The sequence below is a fragment of the Phoxinus phoxinus genome (genome assembly GCF_949152265.1).
Source record: "Phoxinus phoxinus genome assembly, chromosome: 4".
In the NCBI taxonomy this organism is placed as follows: Eukaryota; Metazoa; Chordata; class Actinopteri; order Cypriniformes; family Leuciscidae; genus Phoxinus; species Phoxinus phoxinus.
The window spans coordinates 306,922-329,464 of NC_136879.1; the positions used below are offsets into that span (position 1 = coordinate 306,922).

The 22,543-nt window shown below is 45.1% G+C and overlaps 1 protein-coding gene across 3 annotated transcripts in view; it reads right to left on the minus strand.

Annotated features, from left to right (window-relative positions):
- nudt8 (nudix hydrolase 8) overlaps window positions 1-16,214 on the minus strand; it is a 47,560-nt gene extending 31,346 nt beyond the window's left edge. Inside the window, exons 1-2 of one of the 3 annotated variants that reach the window (XM_079609058.1) lie at window positions 16,027-16,068; window positions 7,090-7,143 (exon numbers count right to left, since the gene is read on the minus strand). The gene's annotated coding sequence lies outside the window, so the exon portion shown is untranslated. Of the gene's footprint in view, window positions 1-7,089; window positions 7,144-16,026 lie in introns of all 3 variants that reach the window. The other 2 variants (XR_013797106.1, XM_079609057.1) reach the window with 2 other exon arrangements.
- Window positions 16,215-22,543: the final 6,329 nt, after the last annotated feature.

Below are 22,543 nucleotides of genomic sequence, written 5' to 3' on the forward strand. Positions count from 1 at the left end.
CAGCTGAGAGCCAATGTCTGTCCAAGGGTTGTCTGCTCGGACAGAAAATGAACACCACTGGCAGAGGGACGAATCCGGAGAGGCAAACAGATGTAACTATGCAGCCCTGAAGTGGTCCCTGCCCAGCGGGACGCCTGGGGATGGAGTATCCACTCTCCCTGGCCATAGGCTGTCGTGAGGCTCATCGGCGGCACGATTGAGCAGGCTGAAAGAAATAGTGGAATGAAGCGACCTCAGAAGCTTCTGACTCCAAGGAGGTGGTGACGGGCGAGTTGTGACATGCGAGGGAAGCTTAGCGCATCGGTCACGATGTGTCTTTCAGACCAGTACCAGCTCGCTGAGCAGCGGTGGCTCAAAGGGAGGTGAACTGCAACAACTTGAGGTAATGGACACCAAAGTAGTCGGAGGTCGCCCAGGCCTCCGTTAAAGCATGCCCTTTGTACATGGCCCCTCAGTCGGTGTTAATGGACCTCGTTCTAGGGGCAGTTGGCCCGGAGAAACGAAAAGGACTGATCGTGGACTGAGGGTTTGGCTGCAGGCCGGGGTGATCTGTTGTCACACCGGACGTGCCGCTCTGCCATGGTCACCTCGGGACTCGACCTTAAGCCAGTGCTGAAGTGGTCTCCATATGGAGGAAGCCATGCGGCTGTGTATGCCATATGCCCCAGGAGCCTCTGAAAAATCTTTCAGTGGGACCCTTTCTCACTTCTGTATAGCACCGACCGGACACACACCGTCTTCTTGAAGAGGCATGTTGGATCGAGTCCATCTCCATACCGGAAAAGAGATACTCAGCCTGTGGGCGAGATTACTCTCTCCCAGTTGACCTGAAGACCCAACTGGCAATGAAGCACTCGAAGGGTAGGACTCTGTACTGATACTTCGAACCCTCAAACACACACGCAGGATGGTCTGTGGTGCGGAAGCCTAGAGATCTGTAGTATGTGTCATTCATGTCGAATGCAGCAGACCAAGCTTGGGGGCAGGGCATTCTGAGATGCCTCTCTGTGTAGTAACTTGGACGGAGGCTTTCGGGAAAGGGCCCTTCTCAAGTGACACAGGGCCAAGATGGACATGACCCACCTCATACACTTTACTGGCCTTCATATCGGCTGGAGGGAGCGGCTTTATCGTGTCCTTCGCCAGTAGGACAGCGACATGCACGTACAAGACAGGAGCACTGCTCAACACTAGGTGTGATGAATATCACTGAGCTTTCTTGAGCATATCTGCTCAACACCTCGTGTGATAATTATCACTGAACTTGAGCGGGCACCAGGCGATCATGAATCGCATGAATCACAATCTGGTCCAGACCGGTTGGGAAGCTCTTTTGCTTCTACGAACCAGGCCCAGGAGACCACAGACGTACTCGAGGTGGGGCAGCGAGGTGGAGGACAGAGATGTGAGTGTGCAGTACAACTCTTACCTGTCTCCACTGGGCGACAGGGGATGCGTGATGACCGGGTCCTCGAACCGCACCAAGCTGCCGGCTGGCGACCAAGAGGGGGCTGAGGGGTGCAAGGCTATGCAGGGTCACACACCGCCAGACTGGCCCTCTTGGGACCCAGGAATAGAGAAGTTTGCGGGTACCGTTTTTCAGGAGCTAGCGGCGGAACAGACCCACACAAAACAAAAAACTCCAACCGGCCCACCACCGGCTGGAGGGTGTGGATCGGTGGCCACTCCAAGAGCAACTTCTCCATCCCTGGGTGTAGTGTTAATTTTGTCACCCATTTTTAATTTAGTCTTAGTCTTAGTCTTGTGCCAAATGTCCTTGTTAGCTTTAGTCATATTTAGTCATTCACATATCTTTTTTTGTTAGTCTAGTTGTAGTCGACTAAAAGTCTCATCATTTTAGTCTAGTTTTAGTCAAAAGAGAACTTAAGGTATCTTAGTCAAGTTTTAGTCGACTAAAAGTCTTTTCATTTTAGTCAAGTTTTAGTAAAAAAAAAAATGTCTTCTTTTTTTAATAACACATTATTACTGAGATTATTTCTGATTAACATTTCAGTAAAAAAGTGTTTCACATATCTCAAATATTGGTAAAATGTCATAATTACCTGACAAAATACACTTGTTGAATGATTTTTGTTGAATGCAACTGTTAAACATGTCTGGTTTTCAATTTCTGATTTAGGAGACACATTTACAAATGATGAAACTGTTCTGTATTTTATTTTAACCATCACAATTCAAAAGCTGGGGCCCATACTCCGACTGAAGTTACAAAGGCACGGGAAGAGGTTTCATAGTTTTTCAGTCACCAATTTTGAATAAGAAACAATATCAAGACTATAAAACTCCGCGAATCACAACAAGTGTATCGTGAGAACACTCGTTTAAACAGCGCATACACTCGAACTTGACTGCATGCACCTCACATTTTTGACTTTATTGATACTGCTTTTAATCGTAATGCAACGGTCCGGTTAACGGGACATAACCTAAGCCTTTAAAGAAAAGGTTTATTAGTGTGTCATGTACAATAAAAAAGCCTGCGCAGCGACAGGAAATAAAATTTAACACAAAAAGCCTGCCTAGTGCTAACGTTAGACGGTGGACTTGCGCTGAGGATTTTTTTTTTTTTTTTTTGAGCGGCGTGTGGACGAATTCTTTCTACGCACACACACCATTTTATGTAACAATCTGTGCGTATGTTTAAACATTTTTTTTAAATGGCTTGGTCGAATTCTAATGTAGAATGCGCTTCTAAGTATAACACACCGTTGCCATGAAAAACAGAGCGTTGCCATGGATCGTTGCCACACACAGGATTCTAAGAGAGACGGAGCGCATTATTTTCTTTAGTGGAAGCAATACAATCGTAACCTGCATAATGTATGTGCCAAAACAAACACCATAGCTTCATAATGTTACTTGAGCAACAGCGCGAACTCATTCGGAATATTTTAAAGGCGTACAGCTGATGAAAAAGCAGAGACGATTGTAGACGAAAATGAAGAGAGATTTTATCTTAGTTTTTATTTTATGCAAAACATTTTCGTCTCGTCTTTTTTCGTCAACAATAATGCATGTTAATTTAGTCTTAGTCAGCGTTTTTGAACAGCAGTGCAGTCTCGTCATCGTCTCGTCTTAGTCATGGAAAAAAAGGTCGTTGACGAACATATTTCGTCTCGTCTCGTCTGACGAAATTAACACTACCTGGGTGGCCCATCCAGGTTCAACGTTTCCGCTGTCGTTTACCACCTGGCTTGGAAGCGCCTGGAACGGGCTGGGCAGCCCTCCTGCGGCTGGCTCCACATCGAGACCTGGGTGGAGGCTGCTGCGATGGTCCGGAGGGAGCGGAGGCGGCTGCAGGGGGACACCCTCGGCGACAGGCAGGCGGAGGATCTGCCCCCGGCGGATGGGTGAAGGCAGCAGCGGGCCGCCGGGGCAGGATGTGTCGGGTGACCTCCGTCTGCGCCTGTGGGGCCCAGCTCTCCACTGCTTTGCCGAAAAACCCAACCTGGGAAATTGGGGAGTCCAGGAACCGAACATTGTCCGCATCCACCATCTCAATAAGGTTGAGCCAACGATGGCGCTCCTGGAACACTAGGGTGGACATCGCTAGACCGACCCCGCACGCTGCGACGCTCGTGAGGGCGAGGTCAGCAGTAGTGCGGAGCCCACTCATGAGCGCACGGTCTAGACAACCCTTGTGCATGTCCATGAGTGTCTTGACCTGCAACAATGCCATGGCATGCAAAGAGGAGGCGGATTGCCCGCAAGCTCTGTAAGCTCTGACCGTCAAACTTGATTCGAGCTCACAGGCCTGCGAGGGGAGACAAGGATCCCCCAGATGCAGCGGCTGTTAGACACAGGTGCACCTGTTGTCGCAACGGACCGCTCCACTGGAGGGATAGCCTCATAATCCTTCACCGCTCCTCTCACAAGGGTAGCGAGGGGGGGGAAACGACAGCCTTGGCGGCCCAAATCAAGGCAAGGCAAGGCAAGGCAAGTTTATTTATAAAGCACATTTCATATACAGTGGTAATTCAAAGTGCTTTACATAGAAGAAATTAAAATAATTACATAAATAATAAAAGAAATAAGAATAATTAAAACAGTTTAGAAAATAAAATACAGTGCAAACAGTCGGACGAACAGTGGCACAGTGCTCATTTAGTAAATGCAAAACTAAACAGTGGTAATTCAAAGTGCTTTACATAGAAGAAATTAAAATAATCAAAAGAAATAAGAATAATTAAAACCCTATCTGAGATGGAAGTGATTGAGCAGGTTTGCGGTGCCACTGGACCTACAATCCAGGGACGTCCTCTGCTGGGGTGGTGTCTTACACCAGTATTGCCCAGTGGGCCCCCACAGAGCACGTTTCACTTGTGCTGTTTTAAACAAACAGCAAACCTTTATACTCTCCGTAGTATAGATAATCTTCACTCGCCTCATCGCAGTGAAGCTCTCCCGTTCCCCTTCAGCATAGCTGACAGTTCTGGATCCGGCTCAAGCAACGTTAGACTCCCAGAGGGAGATAACACAGTGGAGTCATCATCTCCAGAGGCCAGCTCACCCTCCGATGCTGCAATTGGCTTCCTGTCCTCAGGGGGAGCCCCAGGTGGAACGGCCGGTCCACCCATTACAGATGGACCAGCACACTCCACGGGGGACTCCACCGGCTGCGGTGGAAGGGAGGAGCACACAGGAAATGGTTACCGGGCGAGACATCCAACACTATCCTCCTGTCACCCACCCCGCTCGGCACCCGAAGGCGGGGCGTAGTAATGGGGACTCGCACTTTGTGGACGAAGGCGAGTCTCTACCTCAACACCGTGACAGTCATGAGAACATGAACTGTCCACAAAAGCTGCTTCAGCGTGCTGTAAGCCCAAACACGCGATGCAACAATTGACCCTCCAACCAACCATCAAACACACAAACAAATAGAAATTTAATGCTGTTAAAACAACATTTGAGAGCTTGAGAAGCTCACGATCACCGCTGCACTCACGCTGTAGAAACACCAACACTGGGAGGTCTTCCCACAAGAACACAGACACGCTCGCTTATTTTGTAAACAATAGTACTCTTCAGAGACATCCGATCGGCTCCGAAGCAAAGGAAACTGGTGCGTGCGTCAACTTCCATGTTTATACCGCGCTGCGGGGCGGAGCGTGTAATCACGCACGCCAATGTTGAATTGGCTTGATTAAATAGTAGTACGAAGAAGACAGGCTCCCTAGGCGTGATCCCCATTCAGTCGACGTCAACTACGCCTGACTTTCTCAACTGAAAGGGAACAGGTATTTTAAACTGTATTATACTAAAGGGCCGTTGAATGCTTGAATCTGATTGGTTGACAAACGTTCTACGGTGTGCAATTATTTTCAGGGAACCGCACGGCTAAAGTAGTTCCGGCAGGTCTTGTCCGCATTACAGTTCCATATCACTTCGCGTAGTTAACTGTAATAACGGAAAATAGGATACAATTCATAACAAGAAAAACCATGCAGCCCCATGCGCTTGATCTGCAATTCTCAATGTCTAACTTCACAATCAATGGAAACATGCAGTTTAATTTTAACCCTCTGGGGACCAACATGTTTTTGGGGCCCTTGGGATGTTTTGAAATGCCCTGACATTTTTTGCTTTTTTCAGTTATTTATAAACATGTTAATGGCAAAGGTGTAAATTCACTCTATATAGCACAAACGGGGCTACCATAATATGTGAGCAACATGTATGTACATGTTTGGATTTTAAAGAGAATAATGTTTATGCGTGGTCATTGAAAAAAATTAAAATGAAAGTTGCTGAAATAAGACCACAAAACGCATACTAAATATGTGTTCCGAAGACTTTTGACAAATGGATGTTGTCGCTTCGAGTTCTGGCTTCAAAATGATGTGAATAACATCCTGCCTAATCGTTCACATAAAACAATACATTCATTTAAACTTTGTAAGACTGTTTTTTTGTCAGAAGAGGTTATGCATGGGAGTGGTAATTGCCTATCAATATTAATGAGATTCAGACCCGGGGTGTGACAGACACTCCCCCAATGGCCCATCAAGCCTGAACAAAGAGATTCAAAGGTTTTGTTTTTCAATCGGTTTTATTGTAATTCCTCTATGTGGAGGAACTAAATGTTCAACTGAAGACACAAGTGAACATTACATGCCTGGCATTTCCAAGGTGTGTCCTGCCTTTTACCAAGCTGTCCTTTGCAATGCACACAGATCTTGCGACCAACTGTGCAAAAAGGAATATTTCGCAAAACTGCAATGGAAACAGTTTACAGTCACCTGACTTGAAGACATGGTGTGTTTGGGGTCCGTGTACGCAGATAATAATAATAATTATCATCATTATTATAACAATTATTAGGCTACATATTTAGAGACGCTTTTATCCAAAAAAGGAACAAAGCAATTTGTCAAATGTCATTCATAATACGGGTTAGACAATAATAATACAGGGCTAAGATTATCACAAATAAACAAGATTTTGACGCATATCCAAGGGTTCGTGTGGAGTGTGGAGCGCGCACTGCATGGCACGGAGGCGCGGGCGCGAACACTTGCATTTTCCTATCAACAGTGGAAACAACTTAAAATACTTTAAAATAATTTCTGGTCATACAGAAAATAATAATACATTATTCGCAACTACTTTTATTTGTGTTAACTCACAATAACAAGAAAACGTTGTGCTTTTGTAAAATAAAATAAAACAATCAGGCGCGCTTTCATGATCTCCGTGAACTGGAGCGCGAGAACTGAAACAAAATATAGCCTATGTAGGCTAAAGCTTGAAATGTCCACTTTAAAACGAACAAATTCGAATCGAAAGCTAATACATTCTGATTATGTAATGCGTATGAAAGGTGCATTCTCTCTAAAAGCGCATCTGCTTAACAGCGGAGATGGAGATGTTTTTAGCCGACTTAGAAAACAATAGTTTATTAATAATATTAATGGCTCTTCTCATTCAGTACTGCGGGAAAAATATCAATTCCAGGTTCTAATTTGGCCTTAGAAAACCAGTAAAATCGACATGTTTTTCATATTAATTTGTGAAAATATCTGTAAAACATCTGTAAAATAGTGGGTAAATATGTAGCCTACTTGCTCTTTCTGAAGCGCACTCCGAGTTGCAGGTGGAGGTAGTGATGAAGCTCCATTCCTTTTAAAAAGGTTGAAGAATATTACTGTATCGTGCCATCTTCCCAACGCGCAGGTGACTGAATGATGAAACTTAAAGCATTTGCTTGGGGGCGTTTCCCTGTTTTGCATAGATGGCTTAACACATTATCTTGTGAATAGCGCGCTCCGTCAGTAGGCGTGAACGAATTAAAGTCAATGAGCTCGTAATGAGCTCGACTGGAATCGCTCTCTTTTCATACAGATTACAGAAACTGAGAATATTTGTTTTTTATATAAATGACTTCATTTGAAAGATGCGATCTCAAGCTTTATGCCCGTGGGTATGTTTGCCTGTTTGACTGCAGTTTCGCGGAGTTACAGATCATTTTCTAACGCGTTTCAAATTGGAGTTCATTGACATAGAGAGTGCAGAACTCGCATCATGTTCATTTTTCTTTATTTGGCAAAAAGCAAAACACTATTTTTATTGTGAGTATACAGAAAAAAATAGAAACTGAACAGGATCGATTGATGTATAACACGAAAATGAAAGATCAAAATTAACAGAGCATTTTGAGTTTATTTTGCATTGCTAAAAAAAAACATGAGCACAACGCAGGGGCGCGTTTTTGGTCCCCAGAGGTTTAATAAATAAAGTATATAGTCCTATAATCAGTAGAAAATTAAACTGAATATTTAAATAAATTGATAGTCCTGCTGCACGGGTTTTCGTAATTATTGAGGATAACATAACAAATAAATAATTATTGATAGGCCTATACTTAGTTAAAAAAAAGCGTTGTGTTTCATTTATTAGTCTACTGTCACTAATAGAAAAAAAGAATGAACGAATGAATTAAAACAAATTTAATTAATAAATAAATAATAATATTGACGCACATGCTTCTCTCTCTCATAACTGCATTAATAACTGCATAAAGCCGGGGACACACTTACTGTAATCATGCACACGTGTTCAGCGCGTTCAGTCTGTGTTCACAGTGGTGTTTAAAATCTGCTGCATTCACAGTCAGAGAATGTGTCAGTCGTTAAGTGTGTCCCCGGCATTAGTCTGCTATCAGCGGCTCAAACCTCCGCTAACTCTAAAATTATGTTCTGGGATTAGCAACGGAGCATGGGTTTAGATGCGCAAGGAATTAGTCCTACATGCAAGAGCGTTTTATTTGGGATGCACGATATGAACATTTTGGCCGATATCGATATCCGATATTAATTTTTCTGTTATGGCCGATGACCGATATTTACCGATATCGATATGTGTTTTTAAAAAATATTCTGAGATGATAAAAGTTTGTACATACTGAATTTCTTCCTTTATTTTCAGAAAGAATGTATTTTATTTCCAAATAACAAGGTTACAGGGCTACCATAAAACATAAGTAACCAACTTTTACCACTTTTACCAGGGTTAAATGTCCAAACCCTGAACAAGGTTTCTACCAAGCAAACATTAAAAAAACAAGTCAATTTTAAGACCCATCTATAAAAATGTTCAAACAAAAATGAGAACTGTAACATAACAGTAATCCAAAAGACATGGTGGTCTTTGTACATTCTCCAACTTAAAGCAGCAACAATTTACTCAAAAGTAAATGTCCCAAACAAACAGGGTTCCCTTTCGAGGGAACTCGCGATGCGTCGATGACGCTTTGGGAACGCTTGCGTGATTACGTCTGAGCACGTATGTCAACTAGTCCAATGGAAAGAATGAGCGTCACGGGCGGGTGACGTCATGACCAGGAAGAGATATAAGCACATCCGGTGCGTTACTCGCGTTAGCTTTCGTGTCTCAGCAAAGCGCTCTATGTCAAAACTGTCTGTGTTATTTACTGTTGTCTGTCTCTATATATTTATATATTATGGCGAAACAGCTATTCAAATCTTGTGCTTCTCCTGCCCTCATTTTCTTACGGGTGGGGATACTCATGAGCTTTGTGTAGTTTGTTTGGGAGTGGAGCATGCTATGTCAGCCTTCGAGGGGGTGCCTCCGTGCCTTGGTCATATGGAGGAAACACTGGTTCCTATCCCAGGGTCCGGTGCCGGGAGCTCTTTGCCATCGAGTTGCGATCTCGACAGATGCTTCCCTCACCGGCTGGGGAGCGGTTATGGAAGGCCGCTCAGCTCAGGGTCTGTGGAGGAGTCATCATCTCTCTTGGCACATAAATTGCCTGGAGATGATGGCTGTCTTCAATGCGTTGAAACATTTCCTTCCAGACCTGAGGGGCCATCATGTGCTCGTCCGTACAGACAACACATCAGTGGTCTCTTATGTAAATCGTCAGGGGGGTCTGCGTTCGCGTCCACTCTGCAAACTGGCGCACCAGATCCTCCTGTGGTCCCTGGGGAAGATACTCTCTCTGATCCCTGGGTGCCAGAATATCGGAGCAGACACCCTGTCGAGGCAGGGGCTGAGGCCAGGGGATTGGAGACTCCACCCCAAGGCGGTGGAGCAGATATGGGAATTCTTCGGCCAAGCAGAAGTGGATCTGTTCGCGTCTCATCACACGACGCACTGTCCACTATGGTTCTCCCTTACTCATCCAGCCCCTCTGGGGTTGGACGCTATGGTACAGGCGTGGCCGAGGCTACGTCTGTCCCCCGGTTGCTCTGCTCCCAGGAGTTCTGGAGAGAGTCCGCCAGGACGGAATAAGTCTACTACTAGTAGCACCACGCTGGCCGAGTCGTATTTGGTTTGCGGACCTTATTCAGCTCCTCGACGGCCCTCCATTGGAGATCCCGATCAGGAGAGACCTTCTGTCTCAGGCAGGGGGCACAATATATCACCCCCGACCAGAGATTTGGAATTTATGGGTTTGGCCTCTGAGGGGGCCCAACTTATAGAGAGTGGTCTTTCAACTGAGGTTGTGGAGACCATTCTTAGCTCCAGAGGTCCAGCCACGAGGAAATGATATGCACTTAAGTGGAGAGTTTTCACTTCTTGGTGTCACCAGCATCAGCGGGATCCAGTCAACTGTTCAGTTAACACAGTACTTGAATTTCTCCAGGATCGCTTTTCATCAGGTTTATGTCCATCTACCTTAAAGGTCTACGTGGCGGCCATTGCGGCTTTCCACGCCCCGGTGGGTAATACATCTTTGGGTCGAGACCCCCAGATTATTCGTTTCCTTCGTGGCACCTTGAGGCTGAGGCCTGCAACACGTACTAGGGTGCCGGCTTGGGATTTGGCAATAGTTTTGGAAGGCCTTTCAGGGGCTCCCTTCGAACCCCTTGAGTCGGTTTCAGAGAAATTTCTTACATTCAAGACTATTTTTCTTCTTGCAATTTCGTCCCTTAAAAGAGTCGGAGACCTTCAGGCCCTTTCGGTTTCTCCCACCTGTCTCGAGTTTGCTCCTGGGATGGTTAAGGCATTCCTTTACCCTAAACAGGGATATGTACCTAAGGTGCCAACCAATATTCCGAGGCCTATTGTACTGCAGGCGTTCTATCCTCCTCCGCTTGCCTCTTCGGACCAGGAAAAACTGATTCTCTTGTGCCCAGTGCGAGCACTGGACACTTATGTCCACAGGGCTGCCCTGTGGAGAAGGTCAGATCAGTTATTTCTCTGCTCAAGGGGGCAGAGAAGCATTACTAAACAATATTCTTTCTCTATAACAATAAGCTTTATTATTTAAGTAAATGTATTATTTTAATAACTCTATAGAATTCACAGCACGTTAATAATAAAAAAGAACTGCACAAAAGACTTCGTTATTTGAATGAAAGACTGGGTCTGATAATACTATACCTGCACACTTATGTGGCTTGTCAGGCCTGCCTGCTGTTCCATGGTCGAGTTTTCCTCCAGAATTTCATAATGCATGTCAAGCAGCGACTTTCCACCCTCGTCACTTGTTCTTATCATCTTCTCTTGCGGTTCTTCTGTGTCTGGTGTCTCCGTAGCGCTGTCGCTGTGCGTCATTTTGTCCACTTGCTGCTGGAGCGTCTTTACCGCCGCTTGCTTGGTGACTGTGTCAAAATAACGGTCTTTGTACCGCGGGTCAAGGATCGTTGCCAAATAGTAAAGCGGCTCAGAGAAGGCGCTTCCAAATCGCTTGTTCACAGCTTCCAGTAGTGTGTGCTTTGCTGTGCGGACCCCACTGTCTGTGTCAGCTGTCTTGCTCAGCAAACGTTTCAGTGCCACAACAGACGGAATCACGTCCGCAGTAGTAGCCTGATGTGAGCTGATCTCCTTCGTTAATTGTTCAAATGGAGTGAGAAGCGTGGTCATGTTTTCAATGAGGCCCCACTGATGTGCACTTAAACACGCAGGCAGCTCATGATCTGCTCCATACACACCAAGCACGCGCTTCTGATCCAGTAGACTTTTCATCATAAGAAAAGTACTATTCTATCTGGTCGCCACATCTTGCTGTAGCATTATGGTTTTCATGCCTAACTCTTGCTGTATGTCTCTCAGCCGAGAGGTAGCGAGTTGAGAGTGGCGAAAATGTCCGACTATTTTCCTCCCGATCGCCACACAGTCAGAAATGCTCCGCTGGCTTAACAGTCCGTCATGCACTGCTAGCTGTAGCGTGTGTGCCATGCAGCCCAGGCTTTTAACGCCGCACTCCTCCATTGCCTTCTGCATATTCCACGCATTGTCACGAAGCACAATATGTACATTGTCTTTTTTCATTTTCCACGTAGCAAACATGCAGTCAAATGCGCCAGCGATGGTGACTCCCGTATGCGATCCTGCAAACTCGTGCGCATGTAAAACGGCTCTCTTCATTTCAAAGTTTTCATTAATCCACTGAGCAGTAAGGCTCAATATACTCATCTGACTTACATCCGAGCTCCATATATCCGTCGTGAAGCTAATGTCAGTCACATTGTCCAACAATTTGAGGATATGCATGGCCACGACTTCGTACAAAGCAGGGAGGGAGACGTCGGAAAAGTAGCGGCGACTTGGCAGACTGTAGCGGGGTTCAATATGCTCTATCAACCGCCGAAATCCCCGGTCCTCCACTACGGAAAAAGGCTGGTCGTCAAGAGCAATCATTTCCATTACCTTGTCGGTTATTGATCTGGCTTTTGCACTGTCCTTGGCAAATTTCTTGGTCTTGTCGAGTACCTGCTGTATCGGACTCCCAGCTGCAGCTGCTTTCGTCTTTGCCTGCTGGCTAATGGTAGCAGCATTTTTTTCCTGCAATTGTTTGTGTAGGTCTGGGTGGCGGTTTTTCAAATGACATATTAAATTTGTTGTGTTGAATGACTTGACGCGGCACCCTCCTCGCATTACCTCGACTTTGCAGGTGTTGCAAACTGCTTTTCGAGTGTCTTCTTTCGACACCGTGAAAAACGCCCACACCGCTGACATTTTTTCTCCTCTTCAGTTAAAAGGTTAATTCTGGTATTTAACACCTTGAGTCTATATTGTAGTTTGTTTTGGATGAACAAGAGTGGTGGACAACATTTCTTTGACAATGGTTCCTCTCTCGAGTTTTTGACTATAATAGAATTGGCCATGGACCCATTTAACATTGGAGTCAATGGTCATGTCCGAAAATGTCATTAAAACAGCCAATAATGTCCGTTTACAAAACTGTTAAACTCACCGAGTGGTTAGTGGTGTTCGTTGATGATTATAAACAATATATCGTCGCAATATATGATTCCAATCCGTTTATTTTGCTATAGTGGAACTATTTTTTCAGACACTTCACAACCGTGTAACTTCCGCTCAATATTTGAATCTGAAGCGTTAGCACACTCCCGACCACTTGATGGCGATAACCGATGTTTATGTCTCGCGGGACACTCACGGTCACAGTCGAGTTCAACTTCATATTACAAGTAACAATTAATGAAGGTTTTGTTTGTTTATTTCGCTTACTCTCCCGGAGCACAGTTGCTCTGCTCGCTAGCCTTATGAGAAACGGAAGCGAGCAAAAAGACGACATCGACCAAATGTAAACAGCCCCCTTTCCGTTTCCGGTAGCGCATTTATATTAACGAGCACTCAGTCCTTCAACAGAATTCAATGGGATTTTACAAAATGACGAATAAAACACGACAGAAACTGTATTTATTTCACAACACTTTTCGTTTCTGGAACATCAACTAACATCACTAATCACTCGGTGAGTTTAACAGTTTTGAAAACTAATGTTAAAGGCTGTTTTAATTACATTTTCGGACATGGCCATTGACTCCAATGTTAAATGGGTCCATGGCCAATTCTTTTATAGTCAAAAACTCGAGAGAGGAACCATTGTCAAAAAAATGTTGTCCACCACTCTTGTTCATCCAAAACAAACTACAATATAGACTCAAGGTGTTAAATACCGGAATTATCCTTTAAGATCCCACAATCATGTGCTGCCGTCGTCGACACTGACACTGTCACGTCTCACATGCGCAAACAAATTACACACGACCAAATCCCCCTCCCCCTCCCTCTCCCTAGATGGGTACACATCGGTTGTGGTTATCGGCCCAATTTTACTCATCGGACCGATGCCGATAGGTAAAAAAATTACGAACATCGGCCGATATCGATATTGCCGATATATCGTGCATCCCTAGTTTTAATGACAAAAACTTTACAAACGTCTTGAAATACATCATCTGAACAATATTTCAAGGTGTGGTAACTGTAGTATAAGCGGAATAATTGACTCCAGGCCGTTGAATTATTCGAGAAATAATGCACACCCGAGGTGGTAATGCGGTCACGAAGCGGAAGCTTACATATTTTTTCTCATATTGTACAAAGAGTAAACATAAACCGTCTAAAATATATCTAAAAAAAAAATAATATCCCAAATTGCATAAAAATCTATTCTAAATGATACTAGATTAAAAGACTTTTTGTATATAAACCGTCAATTGAATATAAAAGCACAAAACCTGCCAATCTGCTGGTCCGCCAAAACATTTGGGAAAAGCCCGTAAAAGACCCGGTGTTGGTGAAAACGTTTTTTGGTATATCCAACATTTTTTATCATTTTTTCCGAAGTGTTGACAACCTATTTGTACTACTGTAGAAGTTTGGTCCCATTCCGGGCATTATTAGTGGGGTAATTTGCCAGATACAACATTCGGATCCGTTAGCGCCTGCACTAAGCCATTCGGCTGATATCTCTAAATAAGCTCTAACTTTAAAGGAGAACGGGCAATTTTAATAATTTAAAATTATTATGCTTTTTTATAGAAAAAAAGCATACCGGATTGGTGCTTGAACACGGAGCCGCTACCGCTAATGCCCAGAGCTCACTCAGCTAACGGCAGTTATGGGGCATATTCATAAAGAGTGTGTGTGCCTCTTAACAGACACAACATGCAATTAAAATGTCTGTCCAACATGAGCAGGGTCCTTACACGACAACAAGATGCGTTTAGCAACTTAGCCATTGTTTAAATTCACCTAAATAGTGTTTTAGACGGCTAGCTGTAGTCTCGCGCTGAAGTCCCGTGGGAACTCCCGGTGTAGCCGGGAAAGGTCAATAGAAGTGTGCAGGTGGAGGAGCGTCGTGTGTGTGAAGAGTGTGTGGAGGAGCGTCGTGTGTGTGAAGAGTGTGTGGAGGAGCGTCGTGTGTGTGAAGAGTGATGATCGGAGTTGCTCACAAATGAAGAAGAAATGGTTCGTAACGTAACTATGGAGAATATAGAAGATTTTGAACACACGGAAGAGGCTTTTGAGTTTGATGGTCGTCCTTATTTATTCAAACCCGAGTATACAGACGAAGAACTAGCCTCACACTCTTCACAGTAATAATAAGGATGATATTTCCTCACAGTAATTTGCTCACAGTAATAACGTGATATTTCCTCAGTAATATTTCCTCACAGTAATAACGTGATATTTCCTCAGTAATATTTCCTTACAGTAATAACGTGATATTTCCTCAGTAATATTTCCACAGTAGCTGATGTGAGGCGTTAAGGCCTGGTCGACATCATGGACTAGTCCTTCATGGTCATTATTAGTGTGTCTGAAGCGACGAAGAGCCACAGATGAGCCGGTTCTTCTTCATCAAGCTCTTTAGGGCCAGATCTATCAGATATAACTGAACCACTGGAGCATTTTTGTTGGTGAAATGGGGAGACAGTTCAAATTAAATACTGTGCCTCAATGTATTTAAAAGTTATTCATCATTCTGCATTATTATTAGGGCTGTGCGATATTGAAAAAAAATGCGATATGCGATAACTCCTTAAATAATGCGATATTCGATATGCGATACGATAATGCTTAAAGTGTGTAAAATAAACTTAAATTATCTTTAAAATATTAAAATGATATAACCTACATGTGTTTCACATTCTTTTTATGACAAGAAAACATCCTTATAACTTCTGAAAGTGAACATCAGTGTTTTACTGTAGCATAAGAAGTGTTATTTTAACATCAGTGTAAACCACAGGGTTTCAGGTTATCCTACATTAGCTTTATTTAATAAAAGATACTGAATCATAAAATCTAAAAATAAAACATTGCTTAGTTTTAACTGTATGAATTAAATATATCCTGATACTTATTAAAGCTAAAAAACTTTGTCTTTTGTTCATGACCCCATTTATTGCAAGCTGTTGCGATATGCATATTGCGATATATACATTTGCGATATTTCGATAAATTCAATATATTGCGCAGCCCTAATTATTATATTAGACTAAATATCTTACATTAACTGAGACCTTGTGGCATGTGATTCAAATACTTAAATTTGTGTATTGGTACAGATTGACAACCTTTATAATAATGTGTTAGTTGAAGGGGGCAAAAACAACATCAAGCAAGTTCACAGATAAGTGTTGAACAATAATCAAACTGATCAGTCATTTATATTCGTTTTAATACACGTGGAAACTGATTCATTATAATCCACGGCGATACAACCAAACATCTGGTTTAACTGGAATAACATGATAATAAAACACACTAGAAACTCACCTCAAAATAACCCAAAATCAGGACTATGACGTTCACCGGATGTTGTGACAGAGACAACTTCTTCTTCGGTGTGTGTTTGAAATGTTGTTGAACAGGCGCATTTCGCCACCTAGTGGACACACGGACACACGGACACACACACGGACACACGGACACACAAACACACACACACACACACACACACACACACACACACACACACACACACACACACACACACACACACACACACACACACACACACACACACACACACACACACACACACACAACTGCTCCTTACACAAACAGCGAATAAACAAACACATTCATTACTTATAACGAAAAATTATTCAAAAGAGCATGTTTGTGATGTCGACTCACAGCAAACGTTCACAAAAAGCAAGACTTGTGCAGGCTAAGCTTTCATGATGGAAATAACATGATAGCCTAGATATTTTCATTATTAAGTCAAATACGTTATTTATTTGACTGTGCTTTAAAAATGTTTTAAATCGTTTATTTTATTAAAATATATTTATTTAGCTTTTAAAAAAGTATTCATATTTCATGTTTTATTTTTCATTATTTAGGCTACCGGTCTCTTTTAGCATCGTTTAAAGTGTCTAGTTCAGTGTTGCCAAGCTTTTTTCTGCCACGACACCCTTTGAAAATGTTCAAAAACGTGTTAGCCTATAGTGTCGGATGCTACTGTGAAACCAAACCTTATGTTTCGATGTTCAATCAATACCACAGGGAGAACCATATGTCATATTTATATTTTTAATAGTATCACATTTTTTTGTCCATCCATTGGAAGTCTAGGAATCAGTCATTTGTTCTGAAGAGATCACTTTATATGACATATTTAATTAAGTATGGCAAGCCGTTTTAACATTTAATAATTTCAACCGACTAGTATTTATTAGATACTAGTACTTATTTATTAGATACTAGTTCTTATTCATTAGATACTAGTTCTTATTCATTAGATACTAGTTCTTATTTATTAGATACTAGTTCTTATTTATTAGATACTAGTTCTTATTCATTAGATACTAGTTCTTATTTATTAGATACTAGTTCTTATTCATAAATAGTGTCACGGTTGTTGAATGCATTGTTTCCTTCTTGTCTCGTGTCTATGATTGTTTATGTGTGAGTGGGCGTTGTCCCGCTCACGTGTCCGTCAGCGCTCCAGCTGATAATCATTATCATCATGATCACTGTTCACAGCTGCGATTCATTTCCGTTCCATATATATACTCACACTATTCTCTGTTCCAGTGTCGGATTGTTTGTTGAGGTCCTGTCTATTGCCGTGTCAGTGTTCCCGTGGAGTTGCCGTGTCTGTGTTCACCTTGCCTTGTCTTCCTGCCGTTCATGTTCATCGTCTCTGGGTTCACCGCACTCCAGCTCCGGATTTGGGATTCATCACTAGCACTGCACCAGCGCACTACAGACCATCAAGTCCCTGCACGCTTTGAGTACCTGCAATTGCTTCCTGCTTTGTTCGCCCATGACAGAACAATCCGACCGTTCCATGGAAGCAGCAGGTGGTGCCGCAGCAACGATGGATGACTTTGTACGTGCAAGTATCCAAAGGATGGACGCTCAGGACCATCATCAGGGAGAAGCGGCGCGTGCGATTCAGGCTCTCGTCTCGCAGGTGTCCGAGCTGACCCAGCGATTTCAACATCTGCAACCTCCCGCTGCGCCAGCCGCACCGTCCGTCCCTCCCACACCACCGATGCCCGCCTCCCAGTTAGAACCTCGCCTTCCGACTCCTGAGCCATACGCGGGTGAGCCTAACTTTTGCCGGCCGTTTTTGACTCGATGCGGCATGCATTTTGCTCTCCAGCCCCGCACCTTCGAGAAAGAAGAAACTAAGGTGCCGTTTGTACTTACCTTACTGACTGGGAGAGCGGCACTATGGGGGACGGCGGTGTGGGAGAACCAGGAACCGTGCTGTTCCTCGTTCCAGGAGCTCTCCTCGGAGATGAGACGAGTTTTCGACCGTGCGGTCGCGGGGAGAGAGGCTGCCAGGGTTTTGTCTGAACTACGTCAGCGGGAACGATCTGTTTCGGATTATGCCATCGAGTTCAAGACCCTGGCGGCCGAGTGTAGCTGGAACGAGGAAGCGCAGTGGGATAGGTTCCTGCATGGGCTGGCCGACCGCGTCCAGAGGGAGATCTACGCCCTGGACCTGCCCCCCTCACTGGATGGACTGATCGACCTGGCTCTGAGGGTGGACGCCCGACTAGCTCGGGTCGGACCACGCGCTCCATCCAGCCTGCATCGTGGGGGAGTAGAACATCAGTGGTCCAGCGGCATGGACGCGGCTGGTCTCTCCGATCCCGAGCCCATGCAGGTGGGTCGAGCTCGGCTTTCCCGGGAGGAGAAGGAGAGGCGGAGGTTCCTTGGCCTTTGCCTGTACTGCGGGGAAGCGGGACACTTTGCTAACAACTGCCCAGTAAAAGGCCAAGCCCGATAGTAAGCATGAGGCTACTATCGGGTGGGATCTCCGCCGAAAAGTCCTCATCTTCATCCACCATCCTCCCGGTAAGACTTAGATGGTCTGTCCACGATCACCACTGCACCGCACTGGTGGACTCCGGAGCTGAAGGTAATTTCATGGATCGCACCTTTGCACTACAGTTTCAAGTCCCACTCAGAGCACTTCCCCAGAGAATCACCGTACATGCACTCAATGGTCAGTCACTACCAACCATCTCCCAGACCACCGAGAACATCACGCTCATCACCTCAGGGAATCATGTAGAGACAATATCATAGACTATGACATTTTCATCATAGACTCACACCACACACCCGTTGTCTTGGGTCACCCCTGGCTCAATCAACACAACCCCCGCATTGACTGGAAACAAGGAACCATATCAGCCTGGAGCACTGAATGTCATAGTTCTTGTCTTGTGTCTGCCTGTTCTGTTGTCTCTGTTCCTGTGTTGCAGGAGGAAGCAGTGGATTTATCAAACGTGCCCGCGGAGTATCGTGACCTGAGGGAAGTGTTCAGTAAGTCAAGGGCTGCTTCTCTCCCTCCGCACCGTCCCTATGACTGTGCTATAGAATTACTGTCAGGTAAGTCTCCGCCTAAGGGCAAGATTTATTCACTCTCGGTTCCGGAGAGAGAGGCTATGGAGAAATATATTTCTGATTCTCTAGCATCCGGGTTCATCCAACCTTCCTCATCTCCAGCGGGGGCGGGGTTCTTTTTTGTGGGGAAGAAGGATGGATCACTGCGACCTTGCATTGATTACCGGGGGCTGAACAACATCACGGTAAAGAATACTTATCCTTTGCCGCTGATGTCTTCAGCCTTTGAGAGGTTGCAGGGAGCATCCATCTTCACAAAACTGGACTTACGTAATGCTTATCATTTGGTCCGCATCAGGAAGGGGGATGAATGGAAGACTGCCTTCAACACCCCTAGGGGGCACTTTGAATACTTGGTTATGCCTTTCGGTTTGTCCAACAGTCCCGCAGTCTTCCAGGCGCTCGTCAATGACGTGCTGCGAGACATGATCGATCAGTTTATTTATGTTTACCTGGATGACATTCTGATTTTTTCCTCGTCTCTCCAGGAGCACGTGCAGCACGTCCGACGGGTTCTCCAAAGGTTGCTAGAGAATGGGCTTTTTGTCAAGGCGGAGAAATGCACTTTTCATGCACAGTCGGTCCCTTTCTTAGGACACATCGTGTCGGCTGAAGGTATGCGTGTGGATCCTGACAAAGTTAAGGCTGTGTTAGAGTGGCCAAACCCAGATTCCCGTAAGGCCCTACAGAGGTTTTTGGGGTTCGCCAATTTCTACCGGCGTTTTATTCGCAACTTTAGCCAACTAGCCGCACCTCTGACTGCCTTGACCTCTCCCAGAACTGCGTTCAGGTGGTCGGAAGCAGCCGAAACTGCTTTTTCCAATCTCAAGAGCCGCTTTGTTTCGGCTCCCATTTTAATCGCCCCTGATTCCTCACGTCAGTTTATGGTGGAGGTCGACGCGTCAGAGGTGGGGGTAGGTGCAGTTCTCTCACAACGCTCACCTTCAGACAACAAGATGCATCCATGCGCGTTTTTATCTCATCGCTTATCACCAGCTGAACGAAATTACGACATTGGCAACAGGGAGTTGTTGGCGGTCAAGTTAGCCTTGGAAGAATGGCGTCATTGGTTAGAGGGGTCCGGGGTACCCTTTATCGTCTGGACGGATCATAAGAATCTGGAGTACATTAGATCCGCCAAAAGGTTGAACTCCAGGCAGGCTCGGTGGGCACTTTTTTTCGGCCGTTTTGATTTTACCCTCTCTTATCGTCCGGGTTCCAAAAACATCAAACCCGATTCTTTGTCGCGTATTTTTGATAGATCCGAACACGTACCTACTCCCGAGCGTATTTTTCCTGAGACCCTAATTATCTCTACGCTCACATGGGAGGTCGAATCGAGAGTCAAGAAGGCTCTAGAAGGGGTAACACCTCCGATCCGGTGTCCACCGAACCGCTTATTTGTGCCGGAGGAACTACGGCCAGACGTTATTCGGTGGGGCCATTCTTCTAGTCTAGCCTGTCATCCAGGAGTTAGTCGCACCCTCTATTTGGTCAAACAACGATTCTGGTGGCCGCTTATGGCTCGCGACGTTCACGATTTTGTTTTGGCTTGCTCAGTTTGTGCTATTGGCAAGTCGTCCAATCGACCCCCAGATGGGTTACTCCAACCGATATCGGTGCCTTCGAGACCCTGGTCCCATATCGCTCTAGATTTTGTTACCGCCCTCCCACCCTCCCAGGGTAACACGGTAGTTTTAACCGTGGTGGACCGATTCTCGAAGGCAGCCCACTTTGTTCCCTTGCCCGAATTACCCTCAGCCAAGGAGACAGCGGTTGCAGTCATTAATCACGTCTTTCGGTTACATGGCCTCCCGGCAGACGTGGTTTCCGACAGGGGTCCCCAATTTGTGTCCAAATTTCGAGAGTTTTGTAGGTTGCTGGGGGCGACGGTCAGTCTGTCTTCCGGGTTTCACCCCCAGAGCAATGGTCAAACTGAGAGAGCCAACCAAGACCTGGAGAGAACCTTGCGATGTACCGCTGCCAGGAATCCTTCCTCCTGGAGCCAACAACTGCCTATGGTGGAGTACGCCCACAATTCGTTGCCAGTGTCAGCTACGGGCCTATCTCCTTTTGAGTGTAGTATAGGATACCAGCCACCAGTTGATCCCAGTCTGGAATCAGTAGTCGCGGTCCCCTCCGCTCACGCATTCGTCCAGAGGTGTCACCACACATGGACAAGAGCCCGTGAGACTCTCCTCCGTGTGCGGGCGCGCACCAAGGCCAAAGCCGATCGCCACCGGTCTAGGCCTCCCGTATATGTTGTCTGTTCCAAAGTGTGGCTTTCTACTAGAAACATTCCGCTCCGCTCCGTATCCAATAAGTTGGCTCCTAAATTCATTGGCCCGTTTTCTGTCACCAAAATTGTTAGTCCGGTGACAGTCCGCCTCAACCTTCCTCCAGTGTACAGGAGAATTCATCCGGTATTCCTTGTGTCCAAAATTAAACCCGTTTTTTTTTCTCGCATTAATCCGCCTGTCCCGGTTCCCCCACCGCTGCGACTCGTAGATGGGGAACCATCCTATTCGGTCCATCGCATTCTGGACTCTAGGCGGAGGGGACGCGGATTCCAGTACCTGGTGGACTGGGAAGGTTACGGTCCGGAGGAGAGAAGTTGGGTTCCGGCTCGTGACATCCTGGATCACTCTCTTATCGATGATTACAATCGACAGGTAAGGGAGTCTGGGAACGCCGTGAGGCGTTCCTAGAGGAGGGGGTACTGTCACGGTTGTTGAATGCATTGTTTCCTTCTTGTCTCGTGTCTATGTTTGTTTATGTGTGAGTGGGCGTTGTCCCGCTCACGTGTCCGTCAGCGCTCCAGCTGATAATCATTATCATCATGATCACTGTTCACAGCTGCGATTCATTTCCGTTCCATATATATACTCACACTATTCTCTGTTCCAGTGTCGGATTGTTTGTTGAGGTCCTGTCTATTGCCGTGTCAGTGTTCCCGTGGAGTTGCCGTGTCTGTGTTCACCTTGCCTTGTCTTCCTGCCGTTCATGTTCATCGTCACTGGGTTCACCGCACTCCAGCTCCGGATTTGGGATTCATCACTAGCACTGCACCAGCGCACTACAGACCATCAAGTCCCTGCACGAGCCTGAGTCGCCGCCCTTCCCTTCTGCACTGTTCTTGTGCCCGTTTATTGTGATTAATAAATGCTTTGAGTACCTGCAATTGCTTCCTGCTTTGTTCGCCCATGACAACTAGTTCTTATTTATTAGATACTAGTTCTTATTCATTAGATACTAGTTCTTATTTATTAGATACTAGTACTTATTTATTAGATACTAGTACTTATTTATTAGATACTAGTTCTTATTTATTAGATACTAGTTCTTATTCATTAGATACTAGTTCTTATTCATTAGATACTAGTTCTTATTCATTATATACTAGTTCTTATTCATTAGATAC